Source organism: Arvicola amphibius, chromosome 2, assembly GCF_903992535.2.
Source record: "Arvicola amphibius chromosome 2, mArvAmp1.2, whole genome shotgun sequence".
Classification (NCBI taxonomy): Eukaryota; Metazoa; Chordata; class Mammalia; order Rodentia; family Cricetidae; genus Arvicola; species Arvicola amphibius.
This window is the reverse complement of record NC_052048.2, coordinates 114,870,961-114,897,238: the sequence shown is the minus strand read 5'-3', so window position 1 is coordinate 114,897,238 and position 26,278 is coordinate 114,870,961. Positions and strand designations below refer to the sequence as shown.

The 26,278-nt window shown below is 47.6% G+C and overlaps 1 protein-coding gene across 2 annotated transcripts in view; it reads left to right on the top strand.

The window, feature by feature from the left end:
- Positions 1-26,278, top strand: part of Rhoq (ras homolog family member Q) — a 37,123-nt gene that overhangs the window by 4,876 nt on the left and 5,969 nt on the right. The window lies entirely within an intron of this gene.

Below are 26,278 nucleotides of genomic sequence, written 5' to 3'. Positions count from 1 at the left end.
AATGGCCATTCACGTCCCTCAGGCTCAGCTTCCCTAAGCCCCGCCTTCCATCCTTGAGGGAATGGAGCATGAGAGGAGCCCCGAGCTCCTTCTAGATATGAGCTGCAACAGGTGAGATGTGGCGCCGAGCATCTGGTTTCCCTTGGTAACCCACTGTGGATTTCTTGTCTGCGTTTTGCTAACCTTCCTAGAAGCTATTTATATCCCAGGCTGCACCGTATCACGCAGGCACGCTGGTTTCCTCCTCTGTACTGAGAAGGAAGGTGGCCCCTGTCCATTCATAAGTTGTTGCTGTTTAAAATATACCATGTTTTCCTGGGACTCGGGTGGTCTGTTCCAGCTCCAGCTTGGGTTCATAGGCAGGGACCTTAGGGTGGGGGCAGTGCTTGATTGTGCCACGGATGGGCTTCAACCTTTCTGGGCCCTTTGATCAATTTCCAGCATGACTCTCCCGAGGTCTGGTGACATTTCCAGTCTTTAACGTTTCCTGACTGGTATGCTAGGCCTGAGTGCTGCAGATATACCAAGATTCTGCCCCATCAGACTTAGGGAGCTGGGGAGGTGGAAGGCCTCAGGGAGCTGAGCGTGTATTGCTGTGTGTGCCATGATATGGCCAGAGTTGTTTTGTTTTGGGGGGTTTTTTGTTGTTGTTGTTGTTTTGGTGCACTACTGGGGTTTGAACGTGTAGCCTCATGCTAAGGGGCTTTTTGGAGAACTGGACTTTTGTGCTTTCATTGTGGAATTCGGGGCTTCAGGGGATGAGAGCAAAGGGCAAAGCCAAGCAGGTCTCCGTGGGAGTATCAGTTTCTAGCAAAGACATGTGTGTTGGCAGCAGCAGATACCCCGAGGCCCCAGGCACGGCAGTGAAGCTCCAAAGAAGAAAAAGGCAGAGGCAGAGAAACCAGGCAAAAAAACCTACAAATGCAGCTTAAAAAAAAAAAATCCAACAATTTATGACTGTGATAGGCTAGATTTCCTTTTACACCTAGGGGGTTGATTTTGCCCTAATTTGGCCAGCTTTGGCTGGGGAGTGGCTTTCTTTGCCCTCAGCACTTTCTTGTTCCTCTTTCAGTGCCTTTTGCAGCTGCTCTGAACCCAGGAAAGCCTGCAGGTGGTCGGTGGCCAGCTGTTCTAGCCCTTTCTGTGTCCCCGTAAGTGGTCTGAGACCATTGCCTGCCATTGCCTCTGTGGATGCCCTGGGTCTTGGGCCCCAGGCTGGTGGAGCACTGTGTGTCCTTCTCCACATCCCCAGGCCCAGGCTGGTGGAACACTGTGTGTCCTCCTCCACCACATCCCCGAGCCCAGCCAGTGCCTCGTGATGCTGGGCACATAAATCTTAAAATGAGTTCGTTTTCGTTTGGCTCTCCACTTGCTCAGCTAAAAGCTAACCCATGGCTAAAGAGCACCAGGTACAGCCTCCCCTGCTGATTCAGCCACGGCTTCTGAGAGGGGAAGATGTGGCCAGTGCATCACCCTACCCATTTTGTCTCTGACCTGGCTCTCTAGGCTTGAAGGGTACCTTTGCATTGTCAAGGCCTTTTGCTTCCTGATCTCCTGAACAGAAGGTAGTTTGGCAGTGGGAAGGTGGGCTTTGGATTCTGCAGATAAACATCAAATTCTGTCTGTACTTTCGTGTGGCTGAGATAAGTCCACTAGCCCCCCCCCGCTCCCCACCCCCCCCCCCAGCCTTTTTCCTTCTGTATGGGTTGCGGAGACAGTTTCTACTTTGGCCAAGGTGGCAGTAAGGATTAGTCCCAGGAGTGCCGCATCACCTTGGTTCTGGTGATATCCATTTGGTGTTCTAGCCTTCTGTGGGAGAAAAGGGAAGATGGAGGGACCCTGCAAAATGCATTGCGCAAGTGGGAAGCTGGATGAGAGCAGCGTTGTAGGACCGTGTTTGGGAGATGTAGGGAAGGAAAGGAGGCAGGAGAGCACTGCCAGCCAGGATGGGCTGTCTCACTGGGCTGTAGAGTCCTACCCAGGCTCTGCCATTTTCCGCCGAGAAGCTTCACCCCTCCCAGGCTGATGTCCCCAACGATACAATGGGTTATGATAGTACTGTCCAGTACGGTTTGGGAGCTAAGAGCATTCTAACTTCCAAAGGGATTTCCTCTTCTCTTTGGGTAGCCAGGTGAGGCTTGGAACACCTTCATGTTTCCCTTCCAGTCACTTAGCCATGCTCCTTGTCCCCACTCGGCATGTGTGAGCACAGACACTCCTGTCTGTGCCACTAAGTGCAAGTTTGAGAAGCATGGCGCTAAATGAGGTCTTGAGATAGAGTGCATGAGAGAAAGCTGGCATCTCAGCAGGGGTGTAGGAAGCAGTAGAGAGAGGGCAGGCTTGGGAGGTGTCCCCCTTGTGTCTTTATGGGCCTGGGATGCCCGCTGTGGCTGTCAGCTTGAGGTGTAGGCTTGATAACTAAATTATAGACTTTTCCCCTCTTGATTGACAACTTAGTAATTAGAGAGATATTAATCTGCTGCTTTGTTGCTTGTTGATTTTAATAGAAAAGTAAGCGGAGGAGGAAACCTTTATTGTTGCATTTCTTTTGTGGTGTCTGGCCAGGGAAGGGAGCCGGCCTCCTCTTCAGATCCCCAGATATATCTGTGGAACCTCAGGGTAGACTGGGGCCTGAGCCTTGAATGGTATTTTCCCCACAGAGCAAGCTTGTGGCCTCTCTGTTTTCTCACCTCTGTGAGGCAGGGCGAGTAGTGGTGTTTGCCGTAATTTGCAGGGTCAGAAAGGTTAAGTGGCTTGCTGCAGGCCATGTAGTTGGTGAAAATTAAAAGGCAAGTTTCCAGGGCAGAACTTTGGACTGCAAATCCTGGGATCTTTTGTGTTTGTTGACACGGATCAGCTTGCCCATCAGTACATGCCTTGTTCTACGACACATACTCCTTATTGACTATGTCATGCAAAAGCGCCAATCACTTTTCTAGGCAGAAGAGCTGGTAGGCTGGCTTCCATAGGTGGGATGTCAGGGCTGGTGCTGAAATTGCTTCAGCAAATGTTGTTCCTGTGAGCTTGAGTCTGTTTTGTCTATTTGCCCACAAACCACTGTACTTCCTTAAAAGGGGCACGTCGGGGTGGTGCCCATGTCACTCTGTGGATGAGTGAGTGGACGAAGCTTGGTGGCATTTGCCGTATGTCCTGGGCTGAACTGTCCGTGGACTTCCCTCAAGCCTAAGGGATAACACCCCTCTGTGCCCGTCTGCTTCCTGTGCCCTATCCTGCCCACTTGACTTGGCCAGTGGTCGGGGAACTGTCCCACACTGGCCATTTGGGTCTCTCTTTTATCCCTTTTCGGAGTGTTCTTATTTAGGGGAAGCTGTCTCTTCACAAATGTGTTTCTGGGCCCTGGGGTATAGCACAGTGGTAGAGAACTTGCCTATTATGTTCACTGAAAAGAAATTGTCTCTCTTGTCTAAATGTCCCCTAATGCATCCCATACCTTCATCTGCCGCTTGCTACCTATATAGTTTGCTGACTTGGACCATCCGTATTGCCACCACCTTGTTCGTGGGCTCCCAGCTTCCCATGGTAGCTGGCTAGATGAGAACATCGCTCTATAGCTGGCCAGTAAACAGCCCCCTAGTATCAAATCCGGGCTGGGACCTGTGGTGGAAGTACAGTGGGGTCTGTCTCTGGGGTTGCCAGGAGGCCAGCATCTGCTCTTCTGGTAATGAATTCCTAATGAGGACTAAGTTAAAACAGGGCTTCACAGATTGGATTCCTACATGTACTGGCTTCTCTTTTTTTTTTTTTTTTTTTTTTTGGTTTTTCAAGACAGGGTTTCTCTGCAGCTTTTTTAGAGCCTGTCCTGGACCTAGCACTTGTAGCCCAGGCTGGCCTCGAACTCACAGAGATCCGCCTGCCTCTGCCTCCCGAGTGCTGGGATTAAAGGCGTGCGCCACCACCGCCCGGCATACTGGCTTCTCGAAATGTAGTCCTCTATACAGCGCAGATTGCCTGGGATGTTGTCAGGCATCTCAAATCTCAGAATCTACCACCATCTCCTAAATCACAAGCTTGGGGAAATCAGCTAGTCCAGGCTGGACACATGATTCTAATGTGGGTCAGAAAGTCAGAGCTGCTGCACAGACACCGTGAGTCCCAGCATCTCCTCTCAGCAAGCCACCCACCACCACCTACCTTACACTCTGTCTGGGGAATCATGACTGGACTTCATGTCTAATCTTCTTCCCTCCCAAACATTAGCCTGGCCTCCTTCCTCATTTTGAACAAGTGTTGGGACTGTCCATATTTGCTCAACAAATGGACCCCTCCCGGCCTGCCTGTGGACAAATCAGAAAAACAGAGGCAGGATGTCATGTGACAGACCACAGCCCCAGAGTGTGCTGTCTGCCTTAGGGGTATGCAAATAGTAGACGCCACAGGTATTCCTTGAGCCAAAGTGTGCTCTCTCCTGCACACTGAGTAGCTTGATAGGTCTGATCTCCTTAGCTGAGGCTTTTTCATGGCATCAGACCCTGTGCCCCATCGGGATGGTGGCTTGACTTTGTAGTGTCTCAGCTCCAGAGTAGTCGATGGGCTGTGGAACCTTCTGGTCTTAAATCCCAGCCGGTCACAGTGGCTGGAGGCAGAGGAGGTGCTGTGTTGGTCCACACCCACCTTGGTAACTTTTTCCCTTGGCAGACCTCAGTGTTTTAGGGAGTGACCCCTCTCTCCTCCCTGCCCCCTTCCTTTCAAATTTATCTTTTTGTTTCCCTTAAAATAAAATAAAAACAAAAACCAAACAAACAAAAACCATAGCCAACTTGTCGCAGTGAGAAGCATCATCCTTCCACTAGCGTAGTGGTTAGGGTTATGAGCGAGGAGGCGTGGAGGAGGCGTGGAGGAGGCCCCCTTGGAGGAGCTGCCGCTGAGCACATTTAATTCCGACTCCCCAGTTCAATTAAAGCTCCATTTGCTCCGGCTTAATTGCAAAAGGCTGTCCTCGCCAGCCAGCTGGGTCAGGGCTCGGACACTCTTATTACCCGAAGGTGTTTCTAGAAGCTTCCTTGGCCCTGAAAACCTGGGGATGGTGGTAGATGTGGGAAGAGAACAAAACAGGTGCAGAGGAGGGGCAGAGATTTCTGCTCCCTGCACCAGGGACTCTGTCCAACAGGTGGAACCATCCAGAAATCCAGAAAGTCTGAGGGGCCTGCTCAGCAGCCCCTCCCATCTGAGGTTGATCTATACCCCACTTTTGAATTTTAATCCTGTGAGTGACCAAGCTACAATCTGACACGTGGCTTCATTCTTGGGCAGATCTTTATTGCCCATGAAGATTGTCCAAGTCCCTAAGCGGGGAATATGTGTGATACAGCACTTTACACAAGGTTTGGAAATCCCCGTAGGAACTAGGTGGGTGTTGGATCTCAGAGAGTCTGTTAGTCAAGTTATTATGGAAAAAAACCTGACTTTAATAAGTGACTTTGCCATTTGGAAGAGGATTCTGACCTGTCTAGACATTATCGAAGGCTTTAAAATCAGCGTGTAGGTGGTGGTTTTAATGCACTGCCCGTAAATGTAAGCACAATGATACTCATTGCAGGGCCGAGGAGGAGACAGGCTGCCGGGTCCATTTGGCTCTAATAGGCTGTGTGGGTCTGAACTGTTCTCCAGTGAGTCTAGACCCACAGAACACTGCCTGCTGTCAGGTGCGCCTCCGGAGTGACCTGTGGACCTAAGAGGAGGTAGCAGAAAGGCTGTATAGTTCCGATGGGTCTAGACAACACAGCCTTCCTGCTACCACGGGGGCAACAGAGGTATCAGTAACCCGGCAAGTCGGCCAGGGTTGTTCATCGGTGGCTCAAACTGCTGATGTATACATTTACACTTGCTTTATGTTTGAAGCCGAGATGTTGTAAGTCACAGAACAGTTTTATCATCCCCCAATGCCCAGAAACTTCACACCCACTGTTGGTCCTTCCTCATATCCTCTTCCCCCATTGGTCCACTTCTGTCTCATAGATTTGTCTATTCTGGGCTTTTTGTGAAGATATTTGCTCTTTGATGTCTGGCTCTTTTCATTTGACATGTTTTTAAGGTTCATTTTTATTGCAGAAAATGGCAGTTTTTCATTCCTTTTTAGCTGGATTTTCTCTCTAGTCTTTTTCCATGTCCATTTTCTAGGTTCTGGGGACCGTATTCAGGGTGGGACAGAATACAAAGTCCTGCTGTTCTTTGGCTTCCCAAAGGATGTGGCTGTCTCCCCCTCCTGTCCAGTGTTCTTGCCACATTTGTGCTTTGGTCTCTGGTTTCTCTCACCCCCATCCTACCCTAATTTCTTTATTCATCAAATGTATGGATGTATTAAATACAGATGAGGTAAGGAACAAAAATACCTACCCAGTGGGTTTTCCCCTTTGTTGGAATGGTTTATAGAATTGGGAAGCCATGGACACAGCTGACCAAAATACACATAGAAAATGAAGATTCTGTAAAAATAAGAAAAGTGTTACAAATGTGTCCACCCAGGCAGAGTCTCTGTAGAGTCCCCTCAATTTAGAAGTGACTCTACTGGGGACAGTCATGATGGTCAGGTCCATGGGTCTGTATTGTTTTGTAAGAAACAAGAGTCTAAGTAAGGTTGCCAACAGGTATGTAGGGGGAAACACAAAGATATAAACCAGTAGGCCACAGAAGAAAAGAAAGCAAGTAACCAATCAAAACTCACAAAGACATGGAAATAAAGACTTTTAATCTATTGAATTGGATAAGATAGAAAAAATACGATATCCAAGAGACAGGAAAGTTAATATTCTACTAAGCATGGCCAACCTGGCCTTTGGGCTACATGTGCCCCAAAGTAGCTATAAATGTGGCCCAGAAAAAAAGTACAAACTTATTTAAAACATTCTGAGATATTTGCATGTGTGAGAGATTTTTGTTTAACTCAATCACACAGTTCTTGAGTGTGAACTCTGTGGTGTTGGTGCATCCAAAGGTTGGACGGGCCATGTCGTTGGGAGTGAAAGCTGCCCCAGCTATTGAGGATATCTGCCAAAGCCTCTCAAGTTTGCAGCCATCCGTTCCTCTGAATTTATAACAAGAACACACTCAGAGCACACACAGACTTACATACAGTGGTATTCTTCGCAGCATCGCTCACGGCAGTGGATTCTAAACACAATGATGAAGAGTGAGAAGCGGCTGCTGAGCACAGGACAGTGTTAGGATAATAGCAGCCATTAAAACCTGCCTTCACAAAATTGTCAAGAAATGTAAAAGGCTAATGATTCACGCAGTCTAAAAAATCGTGCATTAAAACTATAAACGGCAATGACTACATTGAAAATATACACGTGTATAATAAGGGGAAATGTAACAAAACAGTCAAAGTGGTCAGCTCTAAGTAGTGATAGCAAATAATTTTAGAGATTTACCTCTTTATTCTGTTTTCCACCAGCTTTTTTGAAAGTCATTTTATTTTATTTTATTTTATTTTATTTTTTTCGAGACAGGGTTTCTCTGCAGCTTTAGAGCCTGTCCTGGAGCTAGCTCTTGTAGACCAGGCTGGTCTCGAACTCACAGAGATCCGCCTGTCTCTGCCTCCTGAGTGCTGGGATTAAAGGCGTGCGCCACCACCACCCGGCAAGTCATTTTATTTTTATAAAAGTTTTAATGTAGATGGTTTAAGAGGCAGCAGTCCTGACAGGGCCCGTTAAGGAGAAACAAAAGCTCCCTCCATGCTCCTCCTGCAGCAAGGACATATCCCCTCCGTCCTTACGCCCACTGTCTACTCCCAGCTGCTTATTCAGTGGCAGACATCCTGTCTGCATGTCACACTACAGCGCTACAGCCCTGTAATGACACCATGATTCCAGGTGCCCTTCCCAGTGGAGAGTTTGTAGTTTCAGTCTCCCAGATGATGAGTGTTTGTCTGTGACTGGTGGTCACAGCTGAGCCCTGTGTGTAGGCTGCCTTGCTCACTCCCCCTCTCTGTCCTGTGTCCTGTAGAGTTGGGCATTGTCCCCTTGCTTAGACGTCACTTTGCCGCCTATTTCACCTTCAGCCTGCCCTTCCAAGCATCACCCAAGTTCAGCATCTGTCAGCCTCTCCCTGGGCGTATGCCTCCTGAGCCTTCCAGTGCTGCACTAAGTTAATGACTGTGGCATACATCAGGAGCACTGAGTTAGTGACTGTGGTATACATCAGGAGTACTGAGTTAGTGACTGTAGTATACATCAGGAGCACTGAGTTAGTGACTGTAGTATACATCAGGAGTACTGAGTTAGTGACTGTAGTATACATCAGGAGCACTGAGTTAGTGACTGTAGTATACATCAGGAGTACTGAGTTAGTGACTGTGGTGTACCTCAGGCAGTGACTGTGGTATACATCAGGAGTACTAAGTTAGTGACTGTGGTGTACCTCAGGCAGTGACTGAGTTAGTGACTGTAGTATACATCAGGAGTACTGAGTTAGTGACTGTAGTACACATCAGGAGTACTGAGTTAGTGACTGTGGTATACATCAGGAGTACTGAGTTAGTGACTGTGGTGTACCTCAGGCAGTGACTGAGTTAGTGACTGTAGTACACATCAGGAGTACTGAGTTAGTGACTGTGGTATACATCAGGGGGTACTGATTTAGTGACTGTGGTATACATCAGGGGGTGACTGAGTCTAGTAAAATAAAGACTTCTCCCATGGAGTCCCATGTGTGATTTTCTGCAGGGTGGTCGCTGCAGAGATATCTTGGTCCTTTGAATGGGCCTTGATTTCTTGTGTTTGTTCTTTAGAAGTGCTTGTCTCTGTCTCTCTGCTCACATCTCAACCACTACCACAGAAGGTTTAATTGGCGTCTCCACAGGTGCTTGCTCATACTTAGCGTTAGGGGAGACGGTAGTGCATGAAGAGGCTGTTTAAGTCAGCTTTCCCTGCAGGTCAGGGTTTCTCAACAAATACCATCCATACAGGCTGGACCATTGTTCTTTAATGGGAAGAGGCTGTTTCATGCACTGTAGGATGTGCAGAAACACCCTTGTATCTCCCCATTGAGCAGGTAGTACCCTCCTCCAGCTGTGGCAATCAAAATGCCACAGACTTTGACACACGTCCCCTTGGGACAATGCCATACTTCCCCCACTTCCAGGTGAGAGTCATGTTTGTACTGTGATCAGTCTAAACCCTTCATTTGGGAATTATGTGAAAATCAGTAGTGTTTTTGTCTTTCTTCCTGGGCTAGGGTCATATTCCCCAGAAAAGAATGTCCATCCTCCAGCCCAACAGCTCACAGAGTTGCTGATATCCTGGGAACCAGTCGGAAAAGGCACCTTGAGGGCCTCAATTTTAAGCACATACCCTCTCCTTTTTGCAAGGTTAGAGAGTTTATCATGGCATAGAAGGGGGCAGAAATTAAACCATGCCTTCACCTTTGTCCTGTATCTAGAAGAGCATATGGCCCCAGACCTCACATCTCAGCCCCCGGGACATATTCGTATTCCAGACAGCTGCTCCTGAGGCCCACTGTGTTGGCCCAGGAGCTACAGCCCTGGGCCTGCTCAGCTGGTTCACTTTGTTCTTTTTAGAATCTAGAATCTCTAGATTCTAAAATTTTTGTGGCTGCTGTTTCCTTTTCTATTGGTTTTTTTCCATGTAGCTGTATGCCTTAAAAAAAGAAAAAGAAAAGAAAAAATCACAGTACATCTTAAAGGACTTTAGCGAGAGATAAATGTATGTGTTCAGTCACTGGGATCTAGCTGCAGTCGTCCCTTTATAATTAGAAACATAAATATGTTCCAGCAGCGGCTCCTTTTCAGCGCCTGCCTCAAGACGCCGGGGAAATGAATTTTAAGACGCTTGCTTGGCATTCGGGCTTTAGAGCAAAAGTCATTGAATGTCTCAGAGGTTTTGTCCTCTAGGTCCTGAACCACATCACAGCCTTTTTCTTCCACATGCGAACCCGGCTTCCACCAAGGTCCAGCACCCTTCTCTGGCAACAGGAATATCAGCGTATTCCAGCTAAGACGCGACCCGTGGGGTCTGCACGGACCATGATGGTCCCCTGGACACATTCTCGTGCAAATACTGTCTCTCAGGTTGCAGCTTCCTTTGGTTGCAACCCAGTCACCTGATTAGATTTGGTACTTTCATGGTCCCCAGTCACCTGAGTCACTGGCACTGCTGATGACTAATAAACACATTTCCATTCATTCATATCTCAAAATGTATTTTATTATTATTTATTGCCAGTGGTTATGTGGCTCCCGTAACCCCCTACATTAACTGTCTGCGGTGTTGCTGCTGTTGGAAGGCAGGAAAGAAAACTTCTTGCTTTGGGTCAAGGGCAGACTGTCCTAGTTGCTCTGACCAAAAGCAAGTTGAGGAGAAAAGGCTCCCACTCCCACAGCACTGCTCACCACTGACGGAGGGCAAGGCAGGAACTCACACAGGGCAGGAACCTGGAGGCAGGAGCTGATGATCTCCTGGAGGCCATGGATCACTGGTTGGTTCAGCCTGCCTTCTTACTGAACTAAGACCACCATCCCAGGGCAGCCCCACCCACAACGCACTGAGGTCTTACACATCAATCACTAATTAAGAAAATGCCCTACAGGTTGGCCTGCACCCTACGTCATGGAGGCATTTGCTCAACTGAGGTGCCCTCCTCATAGATGACTCTAGCTTGTGTCAGGCTAACATAAAACTAGCCCACCCACAGACCAGAACAGTTTCCTGGGTAAGGAGATGGCATGAGTGTGTGGGTGGGGGTGGAAAGGAGACACCCTTGATGGAGGAAGTGTTCCAGGCTAAGAGAAAAGCACAGAAGGTGTGCAGAAGTGGTTGGGGTGGGTGGAAGGCGTGCACAGCATTCTGTGTCCATTTTGGTCAGAATGAGCTCTCGAAACAAACTTAGGTAGGCAGAGGAGCTTGAGGTCAGCTGTGGCAGGTCTGGAGCATTCTGCTCCAGAGTTATTCCTTCTAAACCGTCCAATCAGGAGCTCGTGCTGCCTGAAGACCAGTGCTGTCAGAGCAGGTGACATGGACATCCGGTGGTTTCCTTATAGCCTCTTCTGAGTCCTCAAGAGGGGCCAATTTCTGTCTTCTGACGGCACCTTGTTATCAGCCTGCACCTGCAGTCAAGGATTCATGGTCCTCTTTGGACCTGTGTTCTGCTCAATCACAATAGCAAACTGACCTTGAACAAGTTCCTGTCTTTGCTTTTGTTTTAACAGTGGATGGTAAGGCCTGAGACAAGAAGCTCGCTACACACCAGCATGAAGACCTTAGTTCGGATCCCTAGCGTCAGTCCATAACATGCTGAGTGGGACAGATTCTGTAATTCTGGTGGTGGGAGGCAGAACCAGGAGGCTTCCTGGGGCTTGCTGACTAACCAGTTTAGCCAAATTGGTGAGCTCCAGGGTCTCTCACTGACCCTGTCTCAAAAAATAAGGTAGAGAGCATCAGGAAGATGGCTGACGTTGACCTCTGGCCTCTACGCACATGCACACCAGCACCTCCATACATCCATGCACACACTCATACACTCTCACATGAATGACGAGGGGAGGAGAGTCTGTGAACACTGAATAAACAGGGTTAACGCGTGGCTTCAGAGAGCGCGTGTCCCCGGCCCTGACCCTACACTCCGAAGCTGCAGTCGGCTGTGTAGTGACTTCCTCTTGCTGTCAGATCTCACTAGCTTTCTTAAATAACAAAGCGGCTTGTTAACGGGGGGGGGGGGGGGGGGGGCTACATTTTCAATTTTCAGACAGCACATTATGTAGCCTCCATAGTGGACTATGAGCTCTAAAAGGAACTCAGTGGACAGGTATCACACGGCTGGGTCCGGAGCCAGAACCTAAAGGCTCCTGTATAATTCGACCAGGTCACAAGGTGTGGTCTTGACCTTGGGATCCACCCCTGGGACCCTTTGCTTCTGAGACAGTTTCATTTTTGAGTCCCCTAGAGTTTGGCTGCTGTCTTCAGTACCCTGGGATGGGATGATGTAGGCAGACTGGCACTGCCTCTGAGGTTGTAGAAGATTGGTAGAATACCTGCCCAGCATGCATGAAGGCCTGGGTGGTGCAAACCTGTCCTCCCAACAGTAGGGGAGGTAGAGGCAGAATTCAGTCACCCTTAGCTACATAGCACATTTGAGGAGTTTGAGGACAGTTGAGACAGTTTCCTAAAACAGTACACAGCCGGGCGGTGGTGGCGCACGCCTTTAATCCCAGCACTCAGGAGGCAGAGGCAGACGGATCTCTGAGTTCGAGGCCAGCCTGGTCTACAAGAGCTAGCTCCAGGACAGGCTCTAGAAACTACAGGGAAACCCTGTCTCGAAAAACCAAAAAAAAAAAAAAAACAAAAAAAACAAAAAACAAAAAAAAAACAAAAAACAGTACACAAAGAACATCCTGTGTGTAAGCTGCGGTACACGCGGAAGCTGCTTAGCTGCTGTCACTCATCCACTGCAGAGCTAGGTCACTGTGCCTTTGTCACCCTGGCGCTTAGCTTGTGTTTGGTCGGTGTCACAGATGTGTCTCCCTAACTAGATTCTTTCCGTGGGGAGTCTGTTCTGGCTGTGTAGGTGAGCATGCACGTTTGTGTCCCTATAGATGGGACCCAGAGGTCAGCCTTGGGTGTCTGTCCTGAGGTAACACTGCCTTTCTTTTTTAAGGTCTCTCACTGACCTGCAGCTTACCAAGGACACTAGTTTGGCCGGCCAGTGAGAGATCTGCCTGCCTCTGCCTCCCCAATGATGAGATTACAAGCAACACCCCCCCTCAGCTTTCTGAAGTGGATTGTGGGGTAGAGTCAGGTTCTCTTCACTGACTGAGCTGCCTCCCTAGTCCCAGAGCAGAGCAAACATCTCCGTGTGTTTTCCTCAAAGTCAGTTTTGCCCACAACATATTCTCTCTCTCTCTCTCTCTCTCTCTCTCTCTCTCTCTCTCTCTCTCTCTCTCTCTCTCTCTCTCTCTCTCTCTCTCTCTCTCTCTCTCTCTCTCTCTCTTTTATAACTCTTCCCCAAATCTGAAAGTGAATGGGAAGCATGGATCTACACTAGAATGGGGAAGAAAGGCTGCTGGTGGCATGGATCTGGACTAGCAAGCAGCCACCCCATGTGCTGAGAGCCTTTCCCACTTCAGCTCTTTTAATCTAACCCCCAGCTCACTGTGAGGATCTGTAGTAGTCTAGATAAAGGAGACAGGGAAGGTGACCTGCTAGAGACCACAGAGCTGACAAGCCCAGCTCAGGTTCAGAAGGTCAGTGACTCAAGCTTATGACGCATTGCTGGCAAACCCTCACTGTCTAGAGAACTTCGTTTGGGCTAGAGTTCTGCCCAGCTGTTCATGTAATACTGGATAAGCGGTAAGCTTCCTTGACGGAGCAGGAAGCTCCTGTAAGTGGGGCTAATGGTGAAGCGCAGTGGGATGGTTGGAACTTCTGCGGAAGCAAGAACCTGGTAGCCTTCCCGAGACTAGGCCTGCAGGACTCCATGGCAACCCTCATAGAGGCAAAGGAAGTGATTCAGCAGGGGGTCCCAGGAGGGTAAGCTATGCTCAGGAGTGTGGAAGTACCTATGGCAATCCTGACCTCCCTGCCTCTATCTCCTGAGGGCTGGGATCACAGGTATGGGCACCTTGGATGCCTTTTGTGGCATTGGTGGCCGAACCCAGGGCTGCTCCAATGCTAAGCAAACCCTGCAGCAACTGAGCTGCACTCTCCTCTGTGCTCTCAGTTCTCTCCGGGTTACTTACAATACTGACACAATGGTAGTTATGTTACTGTGTTATTAAGAGATAATGAATGACAAGAAATAGTCCCAGAGACAGGCACAGGTTCTGTGACTAGGTTGTCATGTACATAGAATTGGACTTTTCCAAAAGACTCCCCCACCTCCTTTAGAACCGAAGGTGAAAAGGGACACAAGGCAGTCTCCGACCCATTGCTGAGGACAGCCTGGCCTAGCTCCATGCACTGCAGAGACTGGGCCAGCGAGAGGTAAATCCTTACATCTTGGGGGAGAATGATAGACGAGGAGGTCAAGGGAGCAGCAGGAGAGGCAAATGCATATTGGACTGTTCAGGTATTGCTTCATTCTGATTGGACAGTTTAGGTCATGTACCCATGCAAGAACCAGGAATAGAGAGTGGAACTCATCACTTAAGTTTAACCCAAATACCGCCCTCCTCTAGCAGGGTGGGACCAGGCTCCCCGGACCCATGTATCTAACTGGAAGAGGATGACCCTTGAACTGGATCAGGGTTCTGGAAAGAAGGAAAAGTACAAGGATGCTGGATAGACAGCGTCCTCTGCATCTTGGCACCATAAATGTCCAGGTGATGGTAGAAGGCTGTGGGGGAAGCAGCAGCAGGAGCTAAGAGCTGGGAGTTTCTCAGTGTGAGGCTCCTGGGCTCCGAGGTCACTGCTGAGTGAGTTTAGAGCAAACATCATTCAGCAGGGAAATAGCCCTAGTCCCAGGAGCCAATTTGATTTCTCCTTAAAAGTGACAATAGCAACCCAACAAATTAGCATGTCACTTGAGAGTTCCAATAGCTAATACACTTGCTCCAGCCCCAGCTAGCACAGTGCAAGCTTCAGGAAGTTTCCTGGCTTGGCCACCAACTAGCAGATACCGGCTACCAGGCCCTCAGACCTGCTCCCAGGGAGTCCCCAGGGGATACAGATGAGAGGGGAGGCACCACTGTTTCAGTGCCAGAAACAGGAGCAGAAACGGTGCTGTGGAAGTTCAGAGCCAGTGGTGGTAGATCTGAACTCGGCATCCAGCTGAGATCTGTCGGACTAAATAATTTATAGACCAAAGCTTAGGAAGTGTGGAGAGGGAAGCAGAGTCGGTTGGTTGGAGATGTGTGCTTGAATTCTTGTGTGCATTGGAGTAGCTATCGAGGATTTCCGGGTTTCTAGCTCGGGCAGCTTGAGTGGGTAGCAGTTTCTTTTACTGAGGTGGCAAACTTCTGAGTTGCAGATTTGAGAATTTAGTTCACATTGTCAACGCGGGAGGTTCTGATTCAACCAGAAGAGGATGTGGAATACAGAGTCTGTCTGGAGCTACCTATGGATGTCTCAAGTTCAGCATGAGGCTGTGGAGTACAGAGTCTGTCTGGAGCTACCTATGGGATGTCTCAAGTTCTGCATGGTCCACCGTGGCCACCTTTTCTTCCCTAATGTGTTTGCCTCTACTCTGTAAAATCTGCCGGCCATCCTTCTAGAAGCAGTAGCAAGAACCCTGTGTCCAACCTGCCACCAAGCCTCAGTCTGCCACCAGTTCTCCGGGGACCAGCTGCTTCCACTGAATCCAGGCCACCGTCTTCATCCTCCAGCATCCAGTAACAGCCTGTCTTGTGCCCCTGTCCACCTCCAGTCTTTTGAAAAAGTCCGACTCTGTGATTCCCCCTCCCTCCGGGTTTAATGACAGTCTTTGACTTCCATGACTCAGGCTGACTCCCCGACCGGCTTTGCCCCCTGGCCTTGCCCAGTGTCGTCATCAGCGTCCACCATGGCCTTGGGGCTGACCTCTATCCCTGCTGTCAGACCTCTGGCTGAGGTCTTTCCTTCTCCCCTGCCAGAATCCATCTGCCTAGTCCAAACCTTCACTAGTCCCTGGGCCTCTCCTTTCCTAGCGCCCACTCCAGCACTCTGGGGACAACTTTTCCTGACCTCAGCCTCATCGGACTAAGCCACCCCATCTTAGAACAAATGTTTCTCTTCTGTTTGTGCTCGCATGATATCTGTAAATGCTACAACCTCCCTAGACTCCTAATTCCAAGTCAGCCTTTAACATTGCACATGTGAAGTCGGGATATGGGGAAAGGAATCCATCATGAAATATTTATTTCAGTACCAAGTTCCTAGATTCCCAGGGTGGAAGATTCCTGAGATCACCATTCCATAACCAGAGTGACTGACATAATAATGTTTTATTGACTATTTGGGTGCTAAGAGCAGTATTGCCTGCGACCTTCGTCAATAGTGTTACTCTGATGTTTCAGTGCTTGGAACGATTGTCTCTCTCTGGTTTTCACTGAGATCACCTTCCTAGAAAATGTACTTTAACTATGCTAAAAACAAAAATAGATCAGGTCCTAGAGTCATGTGATTACAAAGTTGTTTTCATGTTTCTGACGCCTATACTCAGCAGATAGAGGTATCAGTCTCAGAATGCCTGTAGGGACCCCTTTCAATCAAAAGCAACTCTCGCTTTCCAGGATGTCCTGCAGATGGAATTGTACCACCTAAGGAAAAGCCCCTCACTAGCCCCTCGTTTTATGCCAGAAGTGCAGGAGGACAAGATTCATACCCGCTTTTCGCTAGTGTGTGTGCCACATTCAGTGCCTTGTTTCCAGACCTTAGCTGGGGGAGGGAGGGAGGGAGGGAGGGAGGGAGGGAGGGAGGGAGGGAGGGAGAGAGGGAGGGAGGGAGGGAGGGAGGGAGGGGGGAGGGATGGAGTGTTGTCTGAGTGAGTGAATGTATGATCCCAACAACATGAAATTCCAGCCAAAAAGTCAGGCATTATACCCAGGAGAGTGAGCTGGCATTTAACTCCTTTCCTGAAGCTGGAGGCCAGCTGACCTCTGTTTTAGTAAAAGCGACTTGTAATTATAGCTCCCCACAGTGTAGAATTTCAGTTCCCAAACCTCTCCAAGCAGGGGAGTCACCTCACCCTGCACCAAAGAGACAGCGCTGGCCGAGAGGCTGTGGCTTATCTTTTTTTGGAAAGTCAGCCCTGTCTGCTAGAAGAGCTCAAAGCACGTATCCAGCTCCCTCCTCTCAACATGTGGATGCTATATTTACTATCTCCACACGGATGGGGAAGCGAGGCTTGCTGGACGGAGGACCATATTTAGCTGAGTCTTGATCCTCTGCCTTGTGGGGACCAGCGTAAATAAAACAGAACCCTGAGACGTAGGCTCTCTCTAAGAGTAGTGTTTTCCCAGGGTTACTCACAAGGTGACATGCAGGTTCATCCCCCCTTTTAAAGGGAGGAGGTACTGGTCCCTGAAGTCCCTCTCACTGGGTGTCATTTAGCCCCAGCTCGTCATGTACATTTCCTGTCCTCTGGGCTAACTAAAACTGGCGTCATGATCAGTCAAGTGGCTACAGAGAACGTATCTATGGAAAAGCCCGCAATCTGGGTCCAAAGCTCCAAAATAATTGGTAAATTAAAAGAGACAGACTTGTTTAAACACACACACACAGAGAGAGAGAGACAGAGAGAGAAGGAGAAAGGGAGGGGAGGCACTTCAGAACTCAGAAAGCAAGGCTTCAAGTTCAATAATTCTTTGACTAAAGCTAATCAGGCCTATGACTTACAAATACTATTTCATAACTAAAATGAAGATTGAAAAAATAGGAAAAGGCTAAATATGCAAAAAGGTTCTGGAAAAAACCCCAGTCACTTCTTAGGAATTTATAGCACCCTAAAAATGATTTCTCCTCCCCAAATTTCCTTTTGTTTAGCAGTAGTAGGAGGTAGGAGAAAGTAAGTTGGCGAGCTCACTGGCCATGTGGTTGAACCGTCTTTATCAATACAGTCTCCACAGGCAAGGAAGGGGACTTATCCCCAGTTTCCTTGAAAAGCGAGTTGTGGCTGTTGCTGTTACAGAGCTGGGGATCCTCCCTGAGGTCACACATACGCTAAGCGAGCTCCTCCACTGAGCTGCATCCCCAGCCCTAGAGTTACTGTTTAATACTAATTTTCATTTCTAGTTATGCGGTAACGAGCGGGATGGTGTGTGCACATGAGCTCAAGTGTGATGGAGGACAGGGGCCTCGCAGCCACTGCAGCCACTGTCAGCTGCCTGGCGTGGGTTCTGGCGCCTGAACTCAGGACCTCTGTGCTGAGCCATCTCTCCAGCCCCTCTTGCCATACCGAGTCCCTTTGTGGTGCAGGAGGATCTAACCTAGTACTAGGCAAGCGCTCCACTCCGCCTCTGACTAAGCTGGAGAAGAAACGCTGTTTTCACTTGACCAAGTTAACGAGGAAACAAACTCGAAAGTGGCAAATTGGCTACACAGAGGAAATAAAGTTTCAGAAGTTATGATTACCACAAAGGACTCTGGGAATGTCTGTAAGATCTTGTCGGACTTAGGACAAACCCATTTCTCCTTCATGAGTTACTCCATCCATGCGCCTGAGCCCACCTGGCCTGGGTATGTACCCTGTTTCCAGAGGGCACGGTGCCTATTTTGGACTTGCCACTCGAAACAGATGTTTCGGATGGAGAGGACTGCTGCGAGCACTGGCCGCGACAGTTGCTGCTCCGTGGCTAGCAGAGCTGCAGTTGTCAGGGCATTCCTGACGGTGAGGCTGCTTCTCTGTCTCCCAGAATACCCGGCAGCTGTTTTGAACTTAGAAGGCTGGGGCTTGCCTGAAAGAATTAGTCCTCTGTGGCCCACTTGCTCTCATTCCAGGCTGTCTCAGAGGGAGCTTGGAGACTTTGGTAGTGGACGGTATTCTGATCACTGGGGAGTATAGTTTATCCCTATGGCATTTTTCTGGCCTTGGAAGTATTTGTTGCTGACAACCTCCCATTTTACAAAGAAACACAGGCTCCCAGAAGTGAGAGGCTTAATGGAGACCACACCCCCAGTATGTGTTCAGACCTCTTCAGCTGTAAGGGCTGACTCAAATACATTTCTGATATTTTCTTTTCTTGGTATCTCCTAGTCAGCACTTGGATATATACAACATTCTGACTTGTAAGGGCGTGCTCACAGACATCTTTACAGTGTTCAAAGCCCTAGTGTGTTGCAAGGCACAGCGTGGATTGCTTGTTCATTTAACTTCATTGCCTGTTTTTCTTAGATTTATTTATTTAATGTGCACCAGTGTTTTGCCTATATGCGTGTCTGTGTGAAGGTGTCAGGTCCTGTGAACAGGAGTTACAGACAGGTGTGGGTGCTGAGAATTGAACACAGGTCCTTTGGAAGAGCAGTTGGGGGTCTTAACCTGTTGAGCCATCTCTCCAGGCCCCTCATTGCCGGATTGCTAACACATCTTTCATGAGAGAACTCTGCAAATGTTTCTAATGTAATTTAGAAATCAGATTTTGAATCTTGTTCTTTCTTCATGTCCTTGTTGACTATAGCACCATTCTGGGCACTCTGGGGCTGTTTAATGGTGATTCTTGGATTAAGCACTTATCTATTCACCTGTTCAAGCTTCTATCCATCCTGTTGTTTATATGATCATCTTTTTCTGTTTATGTCTTGAATATCCATCTAAATTAGAAGCTCCAGGAGATACTGTCAAGCCCCTTGTCTGTGCATGTATATCCTTGTCTGTGCATGGATAGCCTTGTCTGTGCATGCATATCCTTGTCTGTGCATGTATATCCTTGTCTGAGCATGTATATCCTTGTCTTGTCTGTGCATGTATATCCTTGTCTGTGCATGTATATCCTTGTCTGTGCATGCATATCCTTGTCTGTGTGTGTATGTCCTTGTCTGTGCGTGTATATCCTTGTCTGTGCATGTACATCCTTAGGACATCTTCATGCAGTGCAATCTCAGCCAATATTTGCTGACGGCTTTGGAGTGGCCAGGGTGATGGAATGTTCACTGGCAATGCACAGCAGAGGGAGGCTGTCCAGTGTCGGTGGCTGATGAGAAATGGATCTGTATTGTAAACAGAATCTGAAGACCAGCCAGGTGGGAGGAAATGCTCAGGTCTGCAGGGAGGGAGTGAGCATTGAGCTAACGAGGAAAGGCTGGTGGCTCTGCGGGCTGGGCCTTGAGCACAGAACTCTGATAGGGTACCCTTCAGTTCTGCTGTTCCTGCAGACCTGTTGTGTTCTCTGTGCGCATATTTCTCCCTGTGTGAGATTCTTGTCATCTGCTAAGTGTGTGATCATTTCTACCATTTCTGGTTTCCAATATTGTAATACCTGCTCAATAAGTTCTGAGAACATGGCTGATTAAAAACCGGAGCCTCTCTGCGGTAGCCAGTTGGTAGGAAGTCAAGAGTTCCAGTAGTAGCCCCAAAGTCCCATTACCCATTAGCAGCCCAAAAGTCCCGCTAACAATATTCAGGATTTTTATGTTGGGTAGTTGTCCTTTCGTATATGTAGCCATGTTCCTGAGAACATTCCAGTTAAATGCCTATTTTAACAATTAGAACTAACATAATTGGTTTACTAATTAGGAGGACACAGGAGATTTGGTCGAGAAAGTTCTGACTTGGAAAAATGGGTGTTTCAAAGTAAGGGTGCTTATTCTGCCAACTCTCAAGGTGTTTCTGTTTACAACAGCCTGCCTGAGATGAGAGACTTCGCGAGCCCTGCATTGTCCCTCTCAGGCCCACATTTGAGGTTAAACCCAGGCAGACACCGTGCACTGGGGAGAAGCCACTTTGTGTGAGGCTGGGCACCATGTGCACAAAAGCTAACTTATTCTTTAATTTGCTCTCTATTAATAGCCTGCTAATTACGCAGACTGGATAAGAGCAAGAGAGGGCTCCTTCTTAAAATAACCGCCACTTATTTAGCCCAAGATGGCAGAGAAGAGCAGTTCACTGTAGGCAGTTTAGCATTATTTACTTCCAAGAAGGTCTGTACATGCTTTTTATAAAAATTCTGTTTTTATAGCTATAGTCCTAGCATGTGATTATTCTAACATAAAAAATGCAATTTAATAGATTCCTAGAAAGGATCGATCTAATTGTCCTCCGATATGTCCACATCTGTCACTAGGAAAAGTCAGGCCTGACTCATGAAAGCAATCAGGTTTGGATTAATGTGACTAAGTATTTCTAGGGAACTTTGAATCCAACTTCTTTAACTTTCTTTTCACAGCCCCCTAAAGAAGGAATACAGAGTTTTGTTTCCCTGATGAAGTAAACTTGGTTGAGGAAAAAAAAAAAAACCTTGGTATTCTTTAAAAAAAAAAAAAAAAAAAAAAAACTTTTTTTGATGTTTCTAATAGTCTTAAGCTGGTTGTGTTCCAAAGTGCCCAATTAACACAGCGCTAACAAATCATTTTTCTTCTATTAATCAGAAACGCATGGTGCTCTTGAGACTTTGGTTTGGGTGTTTTGATGAGAGTGTAGAAAATTATATTTCTCAGGAAAGAAACCTCTCTGTAGTTGCTGGGCGCTAAAGCCAGGAGCACAGGGCTCCTGGGACCTTGCAAGGACTGTGGAGGAATTGGAGAGTTGGCTTCCCCTGGGGCAGGGATTCTGTTAAAGCCTGGTGTCCTTCCATGTGCTGGATGCAGGGTTCTGAGTGTTTCAGTGGCTCTGTCTTAGTCATTCCTCCTCATCCCGGGGTAACACCGCATTATGGAGACTGTTCCTCCTCATCCTGGGGTAACACCGCATTGTGGAGACTGTTCCTCCTCATCCCGGGGTAACACCGCATTGTAGAGACTGTTCTTCCTTATCCCGGGATAACACCGCATTTGTGGAGACTGTTCCTCCTCATCCCGGGGTAACACCGCATTTGTGGTGCCTGTTAAAACTGGAAACCTCAGTGTGGGAGGATTTTAGTGAGAAGAGCCCGCCCTCCAGAGCGCTAAGGGCGGGTTTGCTTCACCGCTTTCAGCAGCTTCCATTCTGGACCTGTGAGCTTCCTTTCCACATCCCATGTGCTAGCTGTTTGACGGGGGCTACACGGTGTGAAAGACATGCTCAGGGCAACCGAGTGTACCACCTGACACTCAAACTGCTCTTCTAAATCAGGGTTTTGGAATTTGTTTTAGATTTATTTTATGCATATGAATGTTTACTGCATGTATGTTTGTGTACATGTGTGTACCTGGTACCCTCAGGTTAGATGAGGGTTTCCAGTCCCCTGGGACTGGAGTTGCAGATGACTCTGAGCTTCCATGTGGGTGCTGGAAATTGAACTTGGGCCCTCTGCAAGAGCAAGTGCCTTTAAACCCTGAGCCAGCTCCCCAGCACCCCACATAACTGTTAATGCATACTAATTCCAATATCGGGTTTTTCTGTGATGTATCCATACACTCATATTTATATATTTGTTGTATCCACCCTCCCAACCCCACGCTTCTTCTCTCCTCACTCCCGGTGTCCCTAACCCTTCCCTAGCCATCCCCTACCACTTTCCACAAATGAGAGAAAACATGTTGTCTTTCTCTGTATGGCCTACTTTAACATAATAAACTAGGTCTATCCAGTTTCCTGCAAATGACATGACTTTGTTGAATGAAATTCTATTTTATATACATACCACATTTTCTTTACCCATGTACCTTTTGATGGACACCTAGCCTGATTCTATAACTTGGCTACCATGGATAATGCCACAGTGAACGTGGGTGTTTTGCTGGGTCCTAATGGTCTCATCTTCTTACAATGAGTGGACCAGTGTCTCCACTGGATCCTGACTCTGATTCTTTTGAATATATACTGTGGGGCAGTATACTGGCTTATATGGTAGTTGTGTGATTTAGGACTTCCTTGCTGTTTTTTCTTGGTGGCTGTCCTAATTTACATTCTCATCAACAGAGAACAAAGGTTCTGTCTGGCCAATATGCCTAGCATCATGGCTCCTTCTTGCTTTCTTGCTGATAGCCATTCTCACTGGGGTGCGATAGGATCTTAGTGTAATTTTGACTTCCTTTTCCTTGACTGCAGAAGACATTCAGTATTTTTTTTTTCTGGTGTTTTCTTTTTAGATAAGTGTCTGATTGTATTATTTGCTCTGATGTATCTTTGTTTGTCTTTTAGCTGCCTGGGGTCAAACCCTACTTTACTCATATCTCACGATACCTCTCTTCACCCTTGTAGGCCAGAATGAGCATAGTTCATTGCGTCCCTGCACGAGTGCAGCCCGTTTTGCAGGAGCTTGCTTGCTGCCTATGGCCTGATTTCTAAACACAGGGCTCAGATGTAGCCAAAAGTAAGTTGAAACCTCCACACTGGATAGTAAAGCCAGACAGCAGGACAGACAGCCTAGCAGTTAGTAGCACTGGCTGCTCTTGTAGATTACCTACATGGTGGCTCACGACCATCTGCAATTCCAATCTCAGGGCATCTGACACCTCCTCTGGCTTTGTAGGCACCAGGTATGTGCATGTATACACACACACACACACACACACACACACACACACACATTTACATATACAGGCAAAATACCTGTATACATTAAATAAATATAAAAAATAAACCAAGATTGTAGAAATGTGGCAATGACATTTCCCTATTGTTCTGTTCTGTCACCTTGGAAACTTTCACTGCCTATGGCTGTAGAGTATATGCCCTTTGATGAGCCAGCAAAACTGCCTTAGAATATATTGTCATTTGAAATGTAACACAATCCTAATTCGTTTTATCAAATAAAAACTCGGAGCTGGGCAGTGGTGGTGTGTTGAAGGAGTGGCGGGCTGCATTCCCGCCCAGCTCCTGCACGGCTAGCTTTACACCCGAAATAATTACACAGAAACTGTATTCATTTAAACACTGCCTGGCCCATTAGTTTCAGCCTCTTATTGGCTAATTCTCATATCTTGCTTTAACCCATATTTAGTAATCTGTGTAGCACCCCGAGGTGGTGTCTTACCAGGAAGGATCTTAACCTGCATCTGTCTCAGAGAGGAGAGGCATGGCAACTGCCTGAGGCTTCTGCCTGACTCTGCTTTCTTTTTCCCACAATTCTGTTCTGGCTACTCCGCCTACCTAATTTTCTGTCCTATTAAAGGGCCAAGGCAGTTTCTTTATTAATCAATGAAAATAACATGTAGACAGATGACCCTCCTCCATCAGTGGTGTACGCCTTTAATCCCAGCACTTGGGAGGCAGAGGCAGGCAGGTGGATCTCTCTGAGTTCATGGTCAGCCTGGTCTACAAAGCTAGTTCCAAGACACCCAGGGCTGTTACACAGAGAAACACTGTCTTGAAAAACAAACAATCCCCCCCAAAAAACAAAAAACACCGAGTCAGATATTAAGGGGTGAAAGTTGAAAGATCAGAAGCAGAGCAGCCAGCCACTAGAGGTCTTACCTCTCTGAATGCTCAGACCAAATAGGCAAGATCCTGTCTCTACGAATCCTCAGACTGACTGCCCTGAGCTGCTGTTACTCCCAGTTTATATTCCTTTTTCTGCCCAGCCATATCCCTTCCTGTCTCCATCTTCCTAGTGATGGGTTTAAAGTTTGAGCCACCCCCTGCTTGGCTCTCTTTCTCTTTAGACTGATTCAATCTCGTCAAACTCACAATGATCCATCAGCCTCTGTCTCCTGAGTGCTGGAATTAAAGGTGTGTGCCACCATTGCCTGGCCTCTATGGCTAACTAGTGTGGCTAGCTCCATATTCTGGTCTTCAGGCAAGCTTTATTTGTTAAAGCACAAACAAAATATCACCAAATGAAAGACTCACAAAAAAAATAGAAAAGTTAACATCCGTAGACAAGGATTTAAATGTTATACATCAGCCCTTTTTATCTGCAGGTTTCATATCCAACTATGAAATTTTAACCAACTATGGATTGAAATATTTGGGGGAAAATATACAATGCATGCAGATCTTTATTCCTGCCGTCATTCCCTAAGTGTCTTAGTTGGGGTTTCTGTTGCTATGATGAAACACTATGACCAAAAAGCAAGTTGGGGGGAAAGGGTTTATCTGGCTTACACTTCCAGATCATAGTCCATCATTGGAGGAAGTCAGAACAGAAACTCAAACAGGGCAGGAACCTGGAGGCAGGAGCTGATGCAGGAACCATGGACGGGTGCTGCTTACTGGCCTGCTTTCCATGGCTTGCTCAGTCTGCTTTCTTAATAGAACTCAGGACCAACAGCCCAGGAATGGCATCACCCACAATGGGCTGGGCCCTTCCCTATCAATAACTAATTAAGAAAATGCTTACAGGTTTGTCTACAGCCCCATCTTATGGAGGCATTTTCTTAATTGAGGCCCCCTCCTTCCCAGTGACTCCAGCTTGTGTCCGGTTGACATAAAACTAGCCAGGACATTAAGAGATACAGTAAGCTAACTTTGTGTTGATTAGGCACTCTAAGCAAGCTTAAGATGTACACGAGGGTGGATAGTGGTTACACATAAGTAATGACCCCATTTTATAGAAGGGACTTGGAGCATCTGCAGATTTGGGTGTCATGGGGATTCTGGAACTAGTCACTCACAAGTAGGGGGAGGTGCTGGGACTGAAGTTATAGTGAGAAAAATGTCAGATGGCGTGGAAGGAAAATTCTTGAGTGGAGAATAATGCTGCAGAAACTAAATGGAAGATCTTTGGAAATATTCCCTTAGTTCCGCATTTATACAGCTCTGGTAGTAAAGTGGGTCATTTAAGAGATAGTCTACTCCAAAACCAGGTTCCGAGAAAGCAGATGAGTCTGGCCATGGCAGAAGTGGAACCCCGACTCCGTTCTCTTGCTAGAGTGTACACAGAACTTAGTGTCACAGAAAATAGATCGTGCAAAATGAGATAGTTATTGTGGTGTGGCAGAAACTAAAACCTGTGAGGAAGGAAACCCTGAAGCAGCGGTGTGACCCGTGTAATGGTCCAGTGTAGTTAGGAAGGAAACCCTGAAGCAGCGGTGTGACCCGTGTAATGGTCCACTGTAGTCAGGAAGGAAACCCTGAAGCAGCCGTGTGACCCATGTAATAATAGTCCAGTGTAGTCAGGAAGGGAGCCCTGAAGCAGCAGTGTGACCTGTGTAATAGTCCAGTGTAGTCAGGAAGGAAACCCTGAAGCAGCGGTGTGACCCGTGTAATGGTCCACTGTAGTCAGGAAGGAAACCCTGAAGCAGCCGTGTGACCCATGTGATAATAGTCCAGTGTAGTCAGGAAGGGAGCCCTGAAGCAGCGGTGTGACCCGCGTAATGGTCCAATGTAGTTAGGAAGGAAACCCTGAAGCAGTGGTGACCCGTGTAATGGTCCACTGTAGTCAGGAAGGAAACCCTGAAGCAGCCGTGTGACCCATGTAATAATAGTCCAGTGTAGTCAGGAAGGGAGCCCCGAAGCAGCCGTGTGACCCGTGTAATAGTCCAGTGTATTTTGGTGTGGAGTGATTAGCAAGGCAGAGTAGACAAGGTGCTTGCAGAGTAGAATGTATGTGTGGCTTTATGGATGTGTGTATATATGTTTCAGGTATATATATGCAAAGAAAAAAAAGCTGGCAAATACAAAGAAAACACTTGGGAAAGAAAGGGAAGTGGGAGGGGTTGTGAGTTACACATTTAATATCCATATGCTGTATACACAAAGGATGGGAGGGGAGGGGGAAGGAAGAGGACAAGAAAAGCAAAAATAGTCTCCGTGAAGGTGCGTTAAGCACTAAGAACGCTGTCAGGCCCCAGCTCCCCAGCACCTTTACTATGAC